This window comes from Bidens hawaiensis, unplaced genomic scaffold (genome assembly GCF_021521415.1).
Source record: "Bidens hawaiensis isolate Kalapana, Puna unplaced genomic scaffold, B.hawaiensis_p1.1 tig00051676_1, whole genome shotgun sequence".
Classification (NCBI taxonomy): Eukaryota; Viridiplantae; Streptophyta; class Magnoliopsida; order Asterales; family Asteraceae; genus Bidens; species Bidens hawaiensis.
In genome coordinates this window covers 31773-37225 of record NW_027499288.1, presented here as the reverse complement: position 1 = coordinate 37225, position 5453 = coordinate 31773, and the positions used below count along the sequence as shown (strand labels likewise).

The 5453-nt window shown below is 37.8% G+C and overlaps 1 pseudogene; it reads left to right on the top strand.

Moving 5' to 3' along the window:
- Positions 1–307: 307 nt before the first annotated feature.
- Positions 308–3987, top strand: LOC143599261 (protein NRT1/ PTR FAMILY 2.3 pseudogene; annotated as a pseudogene).
- Positions 3988–5453: the final 1466 nt, after the last annotated feature.

Here is a 5453-nt window from a genome sequence, read left to right as displayed (position 1 = left end):
TTCTTCTCGTGTAACATGCTATTGTTTTCTTTACATAGCTCTTATATTTTAATCCCTAAAAGGTTAAACTATCTACACCACGACCTAATCACATCTATTTTATAAAATTAATTAGGTATATCAAATAATTGGAATAACAACTAACCACCCCCTTAATTGTTCATATGCACCCATCTTTCTGACTCTTGTACCATCACATTTCTTATATATATACCCCAAAATGCACACACATATTTGTCACACACACAGTCTGATTTCTTGAGTCATAGAACTATAGAATTGAAGTTGGCTGCAACATATTATAGCCATGGATACAGAACCACAACCATCTGGTGCACCCAAGAAAGGTGGCTGGGTCACCTTTCCTTTCCTCATAGGTATTTCCTCATAGTAAATTCAATTACTTTTATATAATTTGTTTTTGTTAATTCACTACAAGAAACAATTATCTCGACAACCTGATCTCGACGGCACTATCGTAAACAATATCTTTCCACAAGACGTGTTGTCTAGATTGGTTCACATGAAAACACACTCATCAGTTGGCTTCTACGTTGATGACTTGTCGCCGATACGTCTTTGGAGGGAGTAGTGAAAAAATTGCCCACCAATGTGAAAACCTATCTCGATGATTTGTCATTGAGATATGTATATTTTAAAACTAACTAGTGTTTTACTTTGCGCATGTGATCTTGTTTATTGACTCGTTGCGTTGTGGCAGTGCATTAATGTGGATTTGCTTGGTATGTGTTAAGTTCAGTAAGATACCGGCACTAAATTCAAAAAATTAATCAGCCAAGGTAGAAAACAATAACGAAGCTCATATAACTTATAATGAAAAATAACATTTTAAAAAGTTTAACGGTAACGACACTGATTATCCCGCCAGTGTCAAATTCGATAGGTGAAACCCGAGCATGCAGCAGCAAGTCAGCGCAAATACGATCGGTATTGGCTACATTCATTACGGTTTCGTTACCAAACCTAAATAATAAATTCGTCAAATCAACATATTCAAATGAAAAACCAAAAGTGACTACACTCGTTAGAGTATTATAAAAAAAATAACATATTTAAAACAATGTTTATTCGGTCGGTCAAACCCGAGCGTCGCTGCATCGAGTCGACGCGTATTCGATCTGTATTGGTTAAGTATTTAACGACACCAGAATTGAACCCAAAAAATAAATTCATGGAATAATATATACAAAGATTAACATATAAAATAATTAAAATATTTAAAACGAATTTTATTCGGTTGGTAAAAACCGGCCGTTGGTAAAACATGAATGTTATCGGTCTCGGACTTTGCGGCAGTGAGTAAGTAAAACCCGAGCGCTAGTAAAACCTGAGCTTTGTTGGTCCCAGACACTACAGCTGTGAGTTAGTAAAACCTGAGCGTGGTCGATAAGTGGCGTTGTGACGATGAGTCGTCGATGCGAATTCTGTCAATTTCAATTATGTTCATTATGTTACCGCAACTGAAAAAATAAAATTGACTTGGGCTAATGATGTTTCGCCACTTGGCCAAATGAATCAAAATCACACCAAAATTCATATTTTATCCATATGGACAATTTTTATTTTTGTTTGTTCTTGAAGTAAAGAGACAACATACAACGTTGCTATTTGAGAAAACCCCATATCTAGTATACGTTATTGTTCTTTTAAAACGGTGACTTTCTTGTATTTAGGCTATTGCACTTTTTAGAGAGTCCCGTTGTCCTAGTTTGGTCACACTATGTTGTCTTAATCGAGCCCACACTGACTTCCAAAGTTTGGCTTAGGCGTTCCTCTGGAAAAGAATACCGCCGAATGCCACTTGACAGTCGTTGTGTTATCACATGAGCAGAACTCTCTACCGTAGTACTCATAGGGTTACTTTAATTGTTTTTATTTTCTGTATTCTCTTTAATTAATTGATTTAAGTGTTATAATGTGTTTTGGCTAACAACTCTAGAATTTTTTATTTAATTACCTATCTCCATGAAATGTCATGGAGATACGGTAATTAAATATAAATTTTTGTTTTTTTAGTTACCCTATCTTCATGACATGTCATTGAAATAGGGTCCCAATTTAGCGACGACATTTTTCTATTATTGTGTTGAATACGTACCGACATGTCGTTGAGAAAGCTATAGCAACAACAAAAGGACCCTACAACGAATAAAAAGTCGTCGAGGCAGCGTTGATCTGTTGTAGTGACTTTGTAACACCATGAATTTAAACTGTGGGAATGGAACATGTCTAATTTGTAGCAACCATGGCGGGGTTGACTCTAGCGGCCACGTGATGGAGTAGTAATCTTATAGTGTATCTAATAAGCGAGTTTAACATCAAAAGCATTGATGCTGTCCAGATTGCGAACATTGCCATGGGTTGTTCAACCTTGTTACCAATTCTTGGTGCCATATTAGCCGATTCGTACCTTGGCTCGTTCATAGTCATTTCGGTTTCATCTCTCGTGTCCTTGTTGGGGTTATTACTATTAACCTTAACATCAACACTTGATGCGTTAAAGCCAACACCATGCAAAAATGGCACGAGTCCTTGCGAGGGGCCGTCAAAAGCCCAAATTGGAATCTTGTACATGAGCTTGGCTCTTTCGATGATTGGCGTGGGAGGTACAAGGTTCACGTTAGCCACAATGGGTGCAACTCAATTTGACAACCCGAAGCACCAAAGGGGTTTCTTTAACTGGCATTTCCTTACTTTTTATGCCGGGATGCTTGTTAGTTTGGTGGGAATCATTTACATCCAAGACAACGTGAGTTGGGGTTTAGGGTTTGGTTTATGTGGCGCGGCTAACTTAATTGGGTTAGCCTCTTTTGTTTTGGGTAGTCGATATTATGTGCTACCAAAGCCACAAGGCAGCCCGTTTACCGGGCTAGCTCGTGTTTTAGTGGCTACTTTCCGAAAAAGAAAAGTTTTGTTGTCACTAAAGATTGAAGATTATTGTCAAGAGCCACAACTTGAAAGAATAAAGTTGATGAACACAGGTGGCTTAAAGTAAGTATCTATAAGCTTTATGTCATCCATATATAGTGTGATGATTTAAAATGAAACTATGATTATAGATAAATTTAATTTAGTAACTTTTTTCTTTAAATATAAAATCAAAAAACATAAATTAATTAAACAATATTATTATACAGGTTCCTGAACCATGCAGCCCTAGTGACTCAAGGTGATATGGACTCAGATGGCTCCATCAAGAAACCATGGAACCTATGCACATTGCAACAAGTAGAAGATCTCAAAAGCCTAATTAGAATCTCCCCACTTTGGTCAACTGGTATATTCTTGCACACCCCAGTAGCCACCCAAATAAGCTTGGTTTTCCTCCAAGCTCTAGCCATGGACCGCCATATGGGACCACGCTTCCAAATATCGGCCGGGTCTATGGCGGTCTTTGTCATGATATCATCTTGTCTTGCTCTAGCAGTAATAGACCGCTTCCTTCTTCCCACATTCCATAAACTAACCCGCACCTCACCCACGCTTCTAAAACGAATAGGTATAGGTCACACTCTCATCATCTCAAGCATGGCCCTCTCGGCATTGATCGAGTCAAAGCGGCTCACAGCAGCTCAAACCCACGACCTAACAGGCAACTCGGTCGTGCCAATGTCGGTGTTTTGGTTGGTTCCACAATTAGTGGCTGTTGGTGTTGGAGAAGCGTTTATGTTACCTGGTCAGGTGATGCTTTTCCACCAAGAGTTTCCTAAGGCAATTAAGAGTACAGCGGCTGCGATGGTGGCAGCGTTGATGGGGATAGCCTTCTACTTGGGGACCGCGCTGGTTGATTTGATCAGGAAAACAACGGGGTGGTTGCCTGATGGTATCAATAATGGAAGGATGGATAATGTTTATTTGGCGTTGACCTTTGTTGGATTGGTCAACTTTGGATATCATTTGGTGTGTTCATGGATGTACAAGTACCAACATGTTGAAGACAAGGAGGTCATTAGTTCTGAATTCTGATTCTAGTTCTAGCTAAGCTAGGTGACCTTTGTTGGCTTGGTCAACTTTGGTATATTATGTATGGAATATTTAATAGTGTGGAATGAATAAAATTTGTGCTTATTTTTCTCTGAAGTTATGAATGCTAAGTTGCTAACCATTTTACACGTAAACATATTGGGATCAGTATTCAGATTTGTGATAATATCATATAACATAGATTTGTTGCGGAAATATAATAAACATAAATCAAAACAAGTGCAATAACGTACTCATAAATTTGTGATTCTTAATTAAACATTGATTCGGCTACAATAAAAGATAACCGATCACTCCCTCTCAACCAATGATCTCACTGAAATCTCAAAATGCATAAATGTAACATTTAGTGATGGCAATGGGTCGAGTTTGGGCCGGGTTTACTCATACTCGATTATCAAAGCCCGTCCCAAACCCGTCGGTATTTACCCGTCGTGTTTAGAGGATACACATCGGGTATTCGGGTTTTGGATTTCATATCAGGGTTTGAAAAAAAAAAAAAAACCCCCCGCCGGGTATGCCAGCCAAACCCCGTCGGGTTTTGCTATCGGGTTTTGACACAAAGAAAAAAGTATTCAACTGCTGGAAAGAATGGATTTGAAACTAATTAATAGACTATCGTGATAATGATAATAGATCCTGACAACACTGATTTGTTCTAATGATTTATCACGAAAGGTTTGTGAGAAAACAGACATGGTAAATCTAGAGCATGTTTGGGGAGCATGTTTTTGAAAAAGACTTATTGGCTTATCGACATTTTTAAAAAGTCATTTTGAAAAGTCAGGATTTGGGGCTTTTGGAAAACTGATTTTCAACCGTTTAAAAAATCTAAAATAAGAAAGTTTTTTGTGATTGCCAAACACATTCTAATTTATTGGCTTTTTGAAAACACCAAAAAGCCAATAAGTATTTTTCAAACTCAATCCCAAACATACTCCTATTCTTTCCTTGATTCCAAATATCTATGTGTTATATCATTTTATATCATTGATGGTATTAGAAACACATCTTGATAATGGAAGAGGCTGGAACTTGGAAGCCGGTGTTTACTCGTTTAGGTTTAGAAACAGAAGGGGGGGTGGGGGTGGTTTATAAACCATCACTTGCTCCCACCAATGACGGTCTGCCACCTCACCCCATCGCTTTCCATCACTAGTGATGGAATTTTGGTGGAGGTGGTGGTGTGATGGAATTTTTTTTAATTTTTTTATTTTTTTTTACAATAAATACTAAAACAAGGTTAAATTAAATAAAGAATAAAACAAGATTAAATAAATATTACAAAGATAAATAAATTAAAAAAAACCGACAAAAAAAAAACCTACGGCGCTTCCCAACCCCACTTCTCGCATAGCTCGCGTTTGCGTTGAAGTAGGATTGATCTAAAGGGTTCGTTAAGATGTTCGTGCGGTTGTACGATGAATGTTAAAGCGGCGTTTTTTTGG